Below are 16388 nucleotides of genomic sequence, written 5' to 3'. Positions count from 1 at the left end.
ACACATACACATTACTAATTGAGTCTTACTAATCTATTAGAGATTAGAGTAATAGATAACACACACACACACATAACTAATTGAATCTTACTAATTTATTAGAGAGATTAGAGTAAGAGATAGCACATACACACACACATAACTAATTGAATCTTACTAATCTATTAGAGATTAGAGTAAGAGATAGCACACATACACATAACTAATTGAATCTTACTAATCTATTAGAGATTAGAGTAAGAGATAGCACACATACACATTACTAATTGAATCTTACTAATCTATTAGAGATTAGAGTAATAGATAGCACACACACACACACATAACTAATTGAATCTTACTAATCTATTAGAGAGATTAAAGTAAGAGATAGCACACATACACACATATCCTTCTTAGAACTAATTGAATGCTCAATTAATACATACCTTATTAGTCCACTAGAGTTTTTGCTCTCTTAGTGGTTTGTGGACGCCTTCTCTCTAAGAGAAGTGGCAGCACTTCGTGAGCGCTATAGAGGCAATCTCTATGTCCAAAGTGTGAGCATGGATGCTCTATTTATAGCAGAAAGAAAAACGTCCAATTTTTTTTTTCAAAAAAAAAATTATTTTTTTATTTTTTTTAATAAAAAAAATAATTTTTTTTTCAAAAATCATATCCGCGTTTTTGGTACCCTTGTGGTACCCATGAGTTTGACCACTTTGTCATTATCATCAAAAGATAAGGCCACTCCTTTCCATGTGATAGTGTGTCCCACTTTGTCCCCTCCTATGTGATCCATGTGCCTTCATTTGTCATCCCTATGTATTCTTTTATTTATTTTCTTGATGATAATTTACTTTACATTTTTAAGTTAAACTTTACAGTCTTATATTAACTTTACAGTAGTAAAAGAAAATTCTATAATCAGTAAATAAGTCTTGCAATAAGTTAGTTAGTGATTCATATAGCTAAACATGTCAGAATTTTGTAGCGTAAATTTTAAATTCTAGGTTTTCTCAACCTACGATTCATAATTTGAACTTGAATATCTTAAATAATGAGTGATGGTTAAAAAAATTCAATTGCGTAATAGAACTTGTGTGAAATTTGAAAGTAGAGACCTTACATCATGGAGGGCAACTAATTGCAGTCTATCTTGCCCTATGACACTGAAATGGTATCAAATAAAGACATCATAAAGGACAAGCAAAAATTGATGAACTGTTGCACAATAAAATAATATTGAGAAGAGTTTCTCCATTATAAATATCTAGAGAGATACATGCCACAAGGTGTGGAGCTTGCTAACACTACATAACTTGGACACAACTGGGAATAGATTCATCATAATTTCTTGCAAGCACGTGAGCAAATGGATTTCTTTTCACCTCTGTTGTGTTTGTTTATGTCATCCTGAGTGCTCGGAGGGGCAACACATATCTCGTCCCCAAGATTTTCCAGCAATCTGTTCGAGGCCACCTTTTCTCTTTAGTTTCACTTTGTTTACAAAACCCTGCAGGGGGCTTCATCACCAACGTCTTGCGCAGTCAGCCCACTGTCAGTCCTGAAACCTTCCTGTTGAGCACTCCTACCTTCCTCTTGCACACTCCTAACTTTTTCCTCTGAGATGCTGGTTTGATCATCTGTAGGGGGCTTGGGTTTGGGATGAGTAATAATGATAAAATCTTCATCATCATCATCTATTTCTTTACTATCTACAGGAGCCTCGTGCATTGTCGCATGCTGTGGCATTACATCTGCCCTTTCATGTTGTCTATCCAGCTTATTAGATTCATCATTACAGAGCTTCTCTTCTATCCTTTAATTGACAGGTGTCTTGTCAGGTTCACATCTTGCATCATTGATGCCTGTGTATTCCATTCACCTATTAATTTTCATCGATACCATTATGATTGCTTGTATGCATAGTGTGACAAGTAGCATTCCATGTATGGTAGGCATCTATATCCTGTAGACATTGTCTATGCTAACTATACTAACTAGTATACAAAGTGTGCTAACCACCATGATCAATATGCTAACTAGCATACAAAATATGCTAACAAGGAAGTGTGAATATAGTGTGTATGCTAACTAGCAGAGAATGTATGATAATTAGCATACATAAAATGTTAATAGGCAAAATTGTGTGTATGCTAATGGTATGCTTATTATTGATGGTGTGCTAATTAGCATACATACTATGTTTTTTAGCATACATGGTATGCTAATTAGCATACATAGTTGTATGCTAATTAGCATACCATCTTTGATGGTTAGCATACTGTGCATGCTAACTAAAATACACAATACGATAACTAGCAAAGAGGTATGCTAACTAGCGTACACATTATGCTAGGTAGCTCAGAATGTATGCTAACAAGCATACACATTATTCTAGCTAGCAAAGAAGCTATGCTATATAAACTTTGAATGCTTGTTAGCATGCACCAAATGCTAGCTCGCATACAAGGTATGCTAGTTAGCACACTAAGTATGCTAATTATCATATCTTGTTTTCTAGCTATCATACTTTCATGCTAGCCATCATACACAATGTTCTAATTAGCATAAAAAGTATGCTAATTATCATATCTTGTTAGCTAGTTAGCACACTCTGTGTGCTAACTAACAAACAAGGTATGTTAATTAGCATATTTAATATATCTTGTTAGCTAGTTAGCACACTCTGTGTGCTAACTAGCAAATAAGGTATGTTAATTAGCATATTTAATATGCTAACTAGCATACTTTTTATGCTAATTAGAACATTGTGTATGATGGCTAGCATGCAAGTATGATAACTAGAAAAAAAGGTATGATTATGCATGCCTTTTTTTCTAGTTATCATACTTGCATGCTAGCCATCATACACAATGTTCTAATTAGCATAAAAAAGTATGATAATTAGCATATTTAATATGCTAATTAGCATACCTTGTTTTCTAGTCAGCACACTGTGTACTAATTAGTATATTCAATATGCTGATTAGCATACTTTGTTTCTAATTGGGAAACTCTCTATGTTAGTTAGTATGCATAGTTTGTTAACTAGCATAGAAGGAATGCTTATCAGCAAACACAATATGCTAACTAGCATACAAAAATTACCCACTAGTATTCACAATATGTTAGCTAGGATACCTAGTTGTGCTAACTAGCATACACAGTATGCTTACCATCATGACAATGTATGCTAGCTATATCTCATAGTATGCTAACTAGCATAACTATGTTTGCCAACTACCATACACAATATGCTAGCCACCATACCCTATAAGCTAACTAGCATACCTTCTATGCTAACTAGCATACATATGGCTAGTGTAGGAATCAAGGCTAGACAACTGTTCCTTAACATTATCTTACAAGAACTCTGTGTGATTGGAGGTCCTTGCCCTGTGACCTTGCCACACCATTCAGCTGGTATCCTCATCTGCTCGCAAGTGGAAGCTCTACATTCGGTCCGTAGGGAGCATGCAACAACAAAGCAGATTAGGTGATAGGTATGCTCACATGGCATTTTAACCATTGCACTGATTTCATGTACTTCTAGTAGACCACAGTCGTACACATGTTTCTTGTTGTCCCATTGCGTACCCCTCCTATACACTCTGTAAAAGTGTCAATAGGTATCTTGCATAGGGCAGTGGGGATGAAGGAGCCTTGTATCATCCTACTTATCTGCATGAGCAACTGCAATTGACTATCACATGCGTGCACTTTTGCTTCCTGCACCTCCACATTAATCTACAAACCAATCAAAAGAGAAGCATGGTAAGTACATAGGATAGTTGTGCACATATTCAAAACATAAGGTTGAATCACAAAAACTATTGGCACTTACACGAAGACAGGTTATGTCAATATCAATAGCAGTGGGGGTGTCCTCACTGTGAGGAAACCTCAAAACATCCAGTGTCTTGATCTTTACCTTGAGCTCTATTTCTCTCCTTGCATCCACACTGTTATAGTGAGGCCTAAATACCACAATTCATTCTCAGCATCATGAAGCTTCTGTCTCATAGCAAGTACTACAGGGCTGACCATATCATGGCTTGCTTTCAGAACCCTCTCAGCTTCAAGATCCTGACCCAAATTTTTGAGCTGTTGTTTAGCATCTTGCAGTCGATTTCTAAGATGGTCACTTGTACTCATGATGTGCTGCGAATCAGAGAGCCCAAAATATGATAGTCTTGCTGTCACTTTGTGAGAGTTGTTAATAGAGAGGGGTGTTGCCCTGGCAGCAAAAACAACGTTCGGAGCTACTTGGCCAGCACAATCGTTCTTTGTTTCCGTGGATCCCTCCTCTGTTTTTTTACTTGAGGGGTGGGTATTATGCACCCTCCACGTTTCAACATGGGCATCGTAGTATCCTTTTTCTTGAAGCTGCAAATGTTGGATAGCAAACTCAGCCCAATTGAACTGCATGATTGAGCCACTTGCAATTGCCACTGAACTGAATTGTTTTACAAAACCCTTTGAAAAAGCTGAATTAATTTCCATGTTGGTGGGTGCCTTCTGGTACACCCTATAGTGCAGCTAAAGTACTTGGTCATACATGTCGCTACGAATGCTGCTGCATTTGAAGCGATATTTGTTGCGATCCTTTGCCTCTCTGAATACACTGAACCACTCCACGTCTATAATCTACTCCCACTTCACCAATTTGGGGACGACACCATCCATGGAGAGGCCATGGACAACATTAAACTCTTCTGCTATTATCCAAAACTTTTCCCGCAATGGGATGTTCAGCTTGGGAGCTTTCCATTGGCGTGCACACCACATAGGATTATAAGATAAAAACCTTACAGAACCCCACTAGAATAGGGCTGACAAATAATTTCTACACAGGAAATTGCACGGGCTCTCCTTAGATGCAATTATCTAAGCATGCACCTTGAATGCCTAAGGCAATGCACAAGCACTTGATCAGTGTGAGAGAATCCACAACAAGATTGCAGCCAGGGGCTACTGCAAAAAGAAGCATATAAGCTGAATGCATAGTCTGAAGGGGATCGGGGAGCACCACAGACAGAGAGTGAGAGAGAGAGAGAGAGAAGGAGACACACACTATGTGGGTGGGGAGACTCAAAGAGTGAGCAGCCCCCTATACACTTATGCTATGTATAAGGTATACAAGTCAGTGGGCGCCCAGACTCTGGGCGGCCGGGCAAGGCACAGGCGCCTATACCCCAACAACCTCCCACTTAAAGGCGACTGTGCCTTTAAGCAAGGGAACCTAGTCTAAAGACTAAAAAAGGTGAGAGAAAACCGCTCTCAACCGATGCCCACTGGCTGGCTGTGATCGTGTGCATCCGGCTGTCCTGCTCCCGTGTAAGTCCATACACCACCAGACGTACCGCACACGTACTGCAAGTATGTACGCAATACCTGCAAACCTCCCCTATGCTCTATGCCAAGATCAGTCATCGAACGACTGATCAACCCTGCTGCAAATGCTCCCACTGCAGCTGCTATGTCGGGCCTCGAGATCAGCATCTCGTACATGAGACCACCGAATGCCGATGCAATGCTAGCGGGCCCTGCTAGCTCTACGGAGCATGCATCAACATATATATCCCTGGCAATAGGCATCTCTGACTGACAAGGCGTGTCAGCCACATGCATCTCCTGACTGTCCGCAAAAGACGCATCAACCTGTCGTGCAACCTCAAAGCAAACCAGCTGCTCTAGGTGTCTGCTGGAAGACATATCCTGCACAACTATATCCCCATGCTCATTGTCGAGCATAGAAAGGAATGACTGCATAATTGCTGACATCTCAGCCTCCTCTGCAATCATCCACTGCAAACATGACCACTCAATCTGCTGTGACTCACTAGAGCTCTCATGCTCTAACTCCGTATGCATAGACTCTTGCACAACGTCCTCCTGTCGTGACTCACTAGAGCAAGACCGCTCTACCTGTCTATCCTGCATAGAAGTATCTAGCACAACTGAGTCTCTGCTTTGCTCAGTCACTAGCAAAGCATGCATGTCTGACTCTGTCACCTCTCTATGTGACTGCTCAAGTCGTGCCCCAACCGTGTGCACAACGATCTCACTACTCTGCACTCCATGCAAAGCATCCTGCAACCCACAAGCAAAAGAGACTCGCCTGCTCTCTCGCTCTCTACCTGGCTGCATGATCACAGAGACAACACCGTCTCTCGCGTGATCCACATGCAATGGGTAACCTGTACCACTCCTGGCACCTCTCGCAATCACTAGCGAACCCAAATGCATCACAAAATCTCGCTCTCGTAGCGAAATCTGACATCCACAATCTCTTAGCTGACCAATCGAGATCAAACTCACTGTCAAATCTGGTACATAGCGCACATGTCGTAACAAGTAAGATGCACCACTCGGTAATGACAGTCTCACATCTCCTGCACCTGCTATCGCATGCACCGATCCATCGGTCAAACGTACACTGCCAAGCATCCCGCTAGAATAGCTACAAAACCATGCACGATGCGGCGTGACATGAAACATAGCATCTGCGTCTAGCAACCACTGCGAAGGGAGTGCACTATCCACATGTATAGCATCTCGTGCAAATCTCGAGGTAAAAGTGACATCCCCGTCACTAGTATACTCCGACACTACATGTGCCTCAACTGTCAAAGCAACTGAGTCCATGGCATCACTACATACATCTCTGAGACTGCCATGTCTCCTACGATGTCGCATACGACGAAAACAGCGCCGTCTAACGTGTCCAGAATGACCACAATACCAACATGTCATCTGTCGGCGTGCTCGTGAATGTACATGTCTCACACGAGTCCGTGATGACTCAGATCTATCATACATATCATGTAATCTGCGCCAAAGTGCTCTCGAAGTAGTCTCATACATAACAAGAGCATATACAGATTCCGCAAGGTGCAAAGAGAGTGTAGATAGTGCCATCTCCTCTAGCTCCTGCCACTGATCATCAGACATGTTTGAAGGTCTACCTACATCACCACTCAATGGTCGATGCAACCCTCGCTGTGTCAATGCATCAAGCATACACTCTCTCCATGCCGCAAAGTCTGACCCATCAAACACGCGCATCTGTGAGAGGTCACAATCTAATCGATCACCTGTCTCTGCCATGAGCACAATGTAGCAAACTAGAAAGCAAAACCACCTCACCAACAACACCTGGAAACTGTCTACAAATATGGCCAGAAACACAATGTAAAACCTGTGAGACACACTCCAAAATAGAGCTCCCGCAATGTCAATACAAGCCTCGCCTGCTCTAGTATCACACTGCAATCTGTGAGCTAATCACCAAGCCCACACTGTGCGGTATCGATGCATATACACGCACAAATCTCCCACATGCAGAGAACACCGCACGCAAATGTTGAGTGCAACCCGCAATCTCTACCTAGATCGCATAAATGATGCGCATAAAACTCCTGGAAAAATTTCGCTAGAGGTTCGTCAGTAAAACGGCCACAAAACCAGTAACCAAACTGACTGCACGCTCAAAACCATGAGCAACCAAAGCGCATCAAACCGTACTCCAAATGCATGCACCAATCTCCACACTTTGCATACATCATTGCAAACACGTGCAAATCTAGTACACAAATATCTGCTCTACCTGTGACTGCCAAAAAACATGCTCGAGGCATACATTGCCGAGCTCAAAATGCAATCACATTAGTCTCCCTGAGCATCAAACCACATAAGGCATACATCGTATCCTCCCACCTGTGAGGAAACTTGCAGCAAATATCACTCTCACATCTGAGAGCAAACCATGTGTGGAATCCTCGACACACAATAAACAACTGCTGCTGCAGAAAATTCAGCATTCAGAATTTTACAATTTTGATATGACGAGTGCGTCCGGAGAGTGCCAAAACCCCAAGGTAGATTCCTGGATCATATGTATCCGAGTCCGGGTGTGAAAGCTATGCCAAAAACAGTGTTTTTGGGACCCGAAAGTGCACAAATAAACTTGCTGCTGTACCTGCTGTAATTCAAAGCATAATTTCAGCAAATAGACATCACCATCGCGTCCGGAGCGTGCCAAAACCCTGACCTAGATTCCTGGATCATGTAGATCTGACTCTGTATGACGGAGCTACGCAAAAAACTGCGTTTTAGAGCCCAAAAATGGCAAAAACGAGCTGCACACAGTCTTGAACCTGCTCCTGCTCCACTCTGCGTGATGCAATGTCCTCTCAATGCAAGCTCCAACACAAGAGCTCTGCCACAACAGCATCCAAGCACTCGAATGTCAAGCTCTCCTCCGCCGAGCACTTCTCTAACGAGCTCCACTGAGCTCAAAAGCTCCTCTCACCAAGGAAGCCGCAACCGCCTCCTCGACCAAGCTTGACCACACCAAGCTCCTAAGCTCCAAAGACAATGCTCCTCAAGCTAAAATCGCTCTTCGTGAAACTCCGCGATCGAACTCCACCGTCGAGAGCGAGCGAGCTATCGCCTCGAAGCTCTCAAAGCCGTCATGCTCTCCGCGGTCACCATAGCTCTGATACCAATTGAAGGGGATCGGGGAGCACCACAGACAGAGAGTGAGAGAGAGAGAGAGAGAAGGAGACACACACTATGTGGGTGGGGAGACTCAAAGAGTGAGCAGCCCCCTATACACTTATGCTATGTATAAGGTATACAAGTCAGTGGGCGCCCAGACTCTGGGCGGCCGGGCAAGGCACAGGCGCCTATACCCCAACATAGTCCTCTATGTTGATTTCAGCGGAGGAGCCATGGTGCTTTGAGGAGATGTGCAGAGAGAGAGAGAGAGAGAGAGAGAGAGAGAGAGAGAGAGAGAGAGAGAGAGAGAGAGAGAGAGAGAGAGAGAGAGAGAGCGAGAGAGAGAGAGAGATTTGACAAGCTCCAAAATAGAAGCTAGAAATAACGCTATATTAATTACTTGAAAAGCTATCACATATATAGATTGAACACTTTCCATGCAAACTAGACTACAGGTGCATGCTACAAGAGAGATCGTTCCCATGACTGTAGATTACCATATGAGAACAGGAGCAAGGCTTGAAAACCCAACAATCCACCCCTCAAGCCCAAACCATTGAGAATGGACTTGATAGAGAGGGCAAAGTTCAATCACCTGAAACTACGAGTAGAAGCCCCCCCCTTGACAACAACATAGGTGTGTGTGTGCACTTCCCTCAAACAACCATCACTATGAGACTACAAGAACTCGACCAAACTAAAAAATGGACGGTCTTATCACTGATGTATGGCAGTGTCTACAGCCCATACTATTTTTTGACAAATGACTGACATAAAAAAAGAACATAAAAACAAACTGAAAACTACAGGACATCACTATCTACAAGAAGCATCAGTGCTTCACCATCATCATCATCATCAACCATGTTGAGTTGTCGTTTGTTCTTTTTAAAACACTTATCTGAAGGATGATTGGTCTTTCCACAGTGGATGCAAGGATTTTTTTTGTTGTTGAAATCGTCCTTGGTGATTGCTATGGCCACAGATCGCACAAGGTCTAGTGCTAGTAGTAGTTCTGGTTGAAGTTGCAGTCAAAGTGAAACCACGGGCTACATATGGAGTAGGTATGACAGAACTAGCATGTGGTACTCGTTTCTGTTCTTCATGCAATGAATTAACGATACCATCCAAAGAAGGCAACGGATCCTTCTCATTTGTTGACAGAGTGATAATCTGACAAAATTCTACATGTAGGCTATTAAGGAAAACAACTATAAGATCTTCATCTAGCACAAGGGTTTCAACATAAATTAATTGAGTGTAGATGCTTTTCAATCTCTTAGCTAAATCTCTGATATTCTCTTCATCATGCATGGAAAGAGAATACATATCCATTTTAAGGCTCGTTTTGCAGTACTTGGCTTTATGACCATAACATTTCTCTAATTCCATCCAAGCAGCATTTGAAGATTTCATGCCATCCAATAATGAATAAAGTCATCTTTGAGAGATGTCAGAATAATACCTAATGCTTGCTCGTCCTTGCGTTTTTGCTCGGCACATAGCGCTCTCGTAACTGCAGCGGATGTGCACATCTAGGTTCGTTGGTTGATAGGGGCTTGACCATGCTCCAAAGATTCTTTCACATCAAATAGCCTTTCACTTTAATTTGCCAGGTATGAAACCCGGATCCATTAAATTTGTCCACCTTTGATGCCGCTCGATATACTTTGCAGATTGAAGAGGAATGCTTTAATCATCGGAGACAAAAGCTTGTAGTAGATTGTTTTTGATATACTAGCAAAAACACAGTCAACCTTTTGAAATGATGATCGAAAACTTTACTTGCCAAATACTCTCAAACAACAATTTGAAATTCTTTGTGTAATCCCACTAACACTATGCAGACAACGTTGCAGTACGCCTTTGCAAAATTTCCAATTTTTGTGGGCGTTTTGATATGCAGCCCTGCTATGCCACCAGAAAAACCTAACCATTGTGAATGAGGGTGGGAATGGGCTCTTGAAGGGGTTAAACAAGTGGACAATTTAAAGCAGTGTGGCGAATTTTGTATATGAGGCAATAGCGTCGATGGCAAGAGTTGCTCATTGCGAGCTGTGGAGGGAGATTTAGCAGACGAGCACGTGTCAAAGTTTCATCATCATGCCAAGGCGACCTGTTTGATGGCAACTCAGATCGATTTTGTGCATGTTGATGAACCTCTTATCTCCTCTGCAAACGACTACTCCCGCAAGGTTGAATCGAGCCTAGACCGATGCCAAGCAAAGCAAACCTCTGATACCAGTTGTTGGGGAGAGTGCAAGGCTATGGAGGATGCAATCAAGGAGCCATGGCGCTTTGGGGAGACGTAGAGAGAGAGAGAGAGAGAGAGAGAGAGAGAGAGAGAGAGAGAGAGAGAGAGAGAGATTCGACAAGCCCCAAAATAAAAGTTAAAAATAATGCTAGATTGATTACTTGAAAAGCTATTACATATATAGATTGAACACTTGCCATGCAAACTAGACTACAACTGCATGCTACAAGAGAGCTCGTTCCCATGCGTGTAGACTACCAGATGAGACCAAGAATAGGGTTTGAACCCAACACACATGCTCCACATGACTTCTAGACTTGGGGCTTCTCTATGGGTGTGACAAAATCCACAATCCCAACAACCCTCCCCTTGTGGGTTTTCTAGTGTAGCACCACATAGAACATTCTCCCCTAAAAATACACTAAGGGATAGGTACACAATTTTCCCTCCCTTTGACACAGAGAGTGTAGGCACACAAACCTCCCTTGAAACAAAGTAGGGTATGGAACACAAAATCCCCCAAACACAATGTGGGATCACACAAATCCTCCCCTACAACACAAATGAGGGTATGAGGAATACACAAACTAAGTGCACATGTTTGAAGGGGATTGGGGAGCACCACAGACGGAGAGTGTGAGAGAGAAGGAGACACACACACGATGTGGATGGAGAGACTCTGAAGTGGCAGCTCCCCCTATACAATATACTCACTATAAGTATAGGGTAACATTGGGCGGGCGCCCATGACCTGGGCGACCGATCAAGGCACATAGGCCTTAACCCTCCCACTTAAAGGCCAATGTGCCTTTTAGCAAGATCTACTAGTGTACAACAAATAGAAGGTGAGAGATTCTCTCAGCCTATGCCCACTGACTCTCGATGAGCTAGTGCATCCGGCTCTACTGATAGACAAACATCCCGCCTGCGAAAGCCACACAGAGCTAGCTCCAAGCTTTGCAAAGAGTCTACAAGAGCTCATGCACTCCTGAAAGTATCGGTCCAATACCTGCAAACCTCCCCTATGCTCTATGCCGAGATCAGTCATCGAACAACTAATCAAACCTGCTGCAAATGCTCCCACTGCAGCATCTGCTATGTCGGGCCTCGAGATCAGCATCTCGTACATGAGGACACCAAACGTTGATGCAACCCTGGCAACCTCTGCCACCTCCAACTTAGAACTCAACTCATGGCAATCATGTCTCCTATCATAGAGACCATGGCACTCTGACTCCGAGCTGTGGAGTGACTCCTCGTGCCCACCGCATATCACATGTGTACCAAGAGTATCCATCTGTCTTGAATGTGCATCAAGCTCTGGCATAAGCATATCAAGAATTGACTCCACAATAGCCGACATCTCAACATCCATGTGAGTCATCTCTGTTATCACCTCTAATGACTCATCCTGTTGTGACTCACTAGAGCTGTCCCGCTCTACCTTTGCATCCGTAGACGCAACCTGCACAACAAGGTCACTGCTCTGCACTCCATGCAAAGCATCCTGCAACCCACAAGCAAAAGAGACTCGTCTGCTCTCTCGCTGTCTACCTGGCTGCATGATCACAGAGACAACACCGTCTCTCCCGTGATCCACATGCAATGGGTAACCTGGACCACTCCTGGCACCTCTCGCAATCACTAGTGAACCCAAATGCATCACAAAATCTCACTCTCGAAGTGAAATCTGACATCCACAATCTCTAAGCTGACCAATCGAGATCAAACTCACTGTCAAATTTGGTACATAGTGCACATGTCATAACAAGTAAGATGCACCATTTGGTAATGACAGTCTCACATCTCCTGCACCTGCTATCGCATGCACCGATCCATCGGTCAAACGTACACTGCCAAGTATCCCGCTAGAATAGCTACAAAACCATTCACGATGCGACGTGACATGAAACATAGCATCTGCGTCTAGCAACCACTATCCACATGTATAGCATCTCGTGCATAGCTCGAGGTAAAAGTGACATCCCCGTCACTAGTATACTCCGACACTACATCTGCCTCAACTGTCAAAGCAACTGAGTCCATGGCATCACTACATACATCTCTGAGACTACCATGTCTCCTACGATGTCGCATACGACGAAAACAGCGCCGTCTAATGTGTCCAGAATGACCACAATACCAATATGTCACCTGTCGGCGTACTCGTGAATGTACATGTCTCACACGAGTCCTTGATGACTCAGATCTATCATACATATCATGTAATCTGTGCTAAAGTGCTCTCGAAGTAGTCTCATACATAACAAGAGCATATACAGATTCCACAAGGTGCAAACAAAGCGTAGATAGTGCCATCTCCTCTAGCTCATGCCATTGATCGTCAGACATGCCGCAAAGTCTGACCCATCAAACACGCGCATCTGTGAGAGGTCACAATCTGATCGATCACCTGTCTCTGCCATGAGCACAAGTAGCAAGCTAGATAGCAAAACCACCTCACCAACAACACCTGGAAACTATATACAAATACGGCTAGAAACGCAATGTAAAACCTATGAGACACACTCCAAAATAGAGCTCCTGCAATGTCAATACAAGCCTCGGCTGCTCTAGTATCACACTGCAATCTGTGAGCTAATCACCAAGCCCACAGTGTGCGGTATCGATGCATACACACGCACAAATCTCCCACCTACAGAGAACACCGCACGATTTGGATGGGGAGACTCTGAAGTGGAAGCTCCCCCTATATAGTATACTCACTATAAGTATAGGGTAACAGTAGGACCGGTCAAGGCACATAGGCCTTAACCCCAACAACCTCCCACTTAAAGTCCAATGTGGCACTTTAAGTGTGAGAGAAGCTACTATACAAGCTAATATACAAGAGATGTAGAGAAGTGATGTACTACCCTACACCTAACTGCTTGCGAAAATGCGCAAAGCTCTCCGAGGGAAGTTCTTTTGTAAGTAGATCAGCAAGATTTTCTGTGGTGTGAACTTTGACAAGCTGAATTTGCTGAAGTGTGACGCGAGAGAGAGTGTGAGAAGAAGAGCACGACGATATGGTGAACTCGAGGCCCGACATAGCAGCTGCAGTGGGAGCGTTTGCAGCAGGGTTGATTAGTTGTTCGATGACTTATCTCGGCATAGAGCATAGGGAAGGTTTGCAGGTATTGGACCGATACTTGCAGGAGTGCATGAGCTCTTGTAGACTCTTTGCAGAGCTTGGAGCTAGCTCTGTGTGGCTTCCGCAGCGGGATGTTTGTCTATCAGTAGAGTCGGATGCACTAGCTCATCGAGAGTCAGTGGGTATAGGTTGAGAGAATCTCTCACCTTCTATTAGTTGTACACTAGTAGATCTTGCTTAAAGGCACATTGGCCTTTAAGTGGGAGGTTGTTGGGGTTAAGGCCTATGTGCCTTGACCGGTCACCCAGGTCATGGGCGCCCGCCCACTGTTACCCTATATTTATAGTGAGTATACTGTATAGGGGGAGCTGCCACTTCAGAGTCTCCGCATCCACATCGAGTGTGTGTCTCCTTCTCTCTCTCACTGTAAGCTGCGGGTAAAAGTGGGCGGGCGTCCATGACCTGGACGACCGGTCAAGGCACATAGAGCTTAACCCCAACAATGTTCACATAGTTTTTTCTTTTGTAGTTTGGAGGAATTTCTCCCCCACACAAATCTGCAACTGGTATGTTTGTGATCCTTGCCAAGATACTGCTGTTGATTGTTGCTGTTGTTGGTTATTGGTTTTTGTTGCTCATTAATTGTTGTTTCTAGTGCTAATTTCATTTGCCTAGTCATGTGTGGAGTGGCATATGAAACTGATGCCTTTAAGTAGGCATAGCAAACCTATCAAAGATGATGCACAATGGCAGTAATCCTTTGATAAGGGGCATATGTCTATTGGCATACATGTATAAATATATTGTTTCTGAGGTACAAAGCTTTATCCAATTTGAAATCAAAGGTTGATTAGTCATTTTGATTTTGAAAAATTAACCCACTTGTGCACAAGATGTGAGCATTGGCTTGATTGCGATTTCCAAGGCGCGTGACTCTCCTGTGTGGGAAGAACTTCTTTTGGGTGTGCTATGATTAGCACTTGGTCTCTTTTGTGTAGCGAAAAGGGCCACAAGAAAACGCAGTGTGGGAATGAGCCTCTGACGAAAAGGAAGCCAAAAGTGTTTGTTGTCGACACTGTACAGAGACATGTGTGTTGCACCCGTGAGAGCATGGAATAGGTTGACTCGAGTCTGCGAGGTCAGAGAAAGCTGGTTGAAGTTGGAAGATGCGACTTTGGCAGATGTGCTTCAGTAGGCAGTCGTACAATATGCAGACTTTTAGGCCGACAATGGGGGATTATGGGGTAATAAACATTAGGTGTTATACACGAGCATGGCGCAGAAGTAGCTGCTTGGCCAGCGCTGGCGACAGTGCAAATCAAGGTAGAGATAGTGGCACCAGGCGATAACTAGTTAGCAAAGACATGCTGGATACAGATGGGTAATCCGTGAAGCAGTGTGGGGTGATGAGGAATATGCCGCAAGTGGTGCCACGACAGTTTAGGGATGATAGCTGAGTGTGGGCTTGTGGCGATGGGCAGCTCGGCCAAAAGTGAGTAGCGAGCATCAGATATTGCTTGCTGTTCTCTTCTAAGAATATCAGGCCAATTTGAGGGTCAACAATGTTTTGTTTTTTTAACTCTTTAACAAATTGAGGCACACTAACGCGCACGCAGTGCGCACGCGCACACACACACACATTAAACGCGTGCGCGCGCACACACACACGCGCACACACACACACACGCACACACTCAAAATCAGTGTTCAAGGGATCAATTAAAGCTACACTAGAGAGCTTTTAGCACACACTTCAAGGAACTAGTCTTGCTTGGTGGGCGTTGCTAATTGAACGCAGATTGACATCGAGCATCGAACGCTGAACTTTGACGTAAACAAGTACAAAAGTGCATTGGCAAAACTTTTAAAAAAGAATTACATGTGTATTTATTACTTTAAATCAAGCTTAATCAATTTCTCTTATCAAAAAAAAATTTACATGTGTATTTATTACTCTATATCAAGCTTAGTCAAATTTCTCTTATTTCTCATATAACTCTAAATTACATGTACATTTATTATTCTAAATCAAGTTTAGTTAATTTTCTCTTATTTCTCATAGCTAAAATAAACTTAAGGAAGCATTGACAAACACAAAAAATACAAAAATTGCGTTAAAATTTAAGTGCACTATCAACCTGATTATCGTGTACGTGTGTCGTCCAATTGTCTAAGCTGGAGGATAATGTTTGTGTCAAGCTACATAAAACCAATGTCAATGTTTAAACATTTCGTCTTGCAATGAGGCGTCACAAAATGAAAATACTAATTATACAGTGCACGTCATGCAGAAGTGCCATATAAAAGTATGGTGGAGGGTTGGCACTGTGGTCTCTCCAAAAATTATAAGAAACAAAACTCGTGCCGTGCACCGTAGGATTTATGTGTTAGACCGCGAAAATGCATAGGCATGGGGAATTGGATGTAGATAACAGACCTTGTAGGGTTGTCGAGCAGTGCATCCATGGTTGATGATTGGATCTCTTCAAATGCAGAGGGTGTGAGGAATCAGAGGATGATGGTGACGATGATGGTGGTGGTGACAAAGAAGAT

This window comes from Adiantum capillus-veneris, chromosome 20 (assembly GCF_014529385.1).
Source record: "Adiantum capillus-veneris isolate H3 chromosome 20, ASM1452938v2, whole genome shotgun sequence".
In the NCBI taxonomy this organism is placed as follows: Eukaryota; Viridiplantae; Streptophyta; class Polypodiopsida; order Polypodiales; family Pteridaceae; genus Adiantum; species Adiantum capillus-veneris.
The sequence above is the reverse complement of the archived record's forward strand: the minus strand, read 5'-3'. Positions refer to the sequence as shown.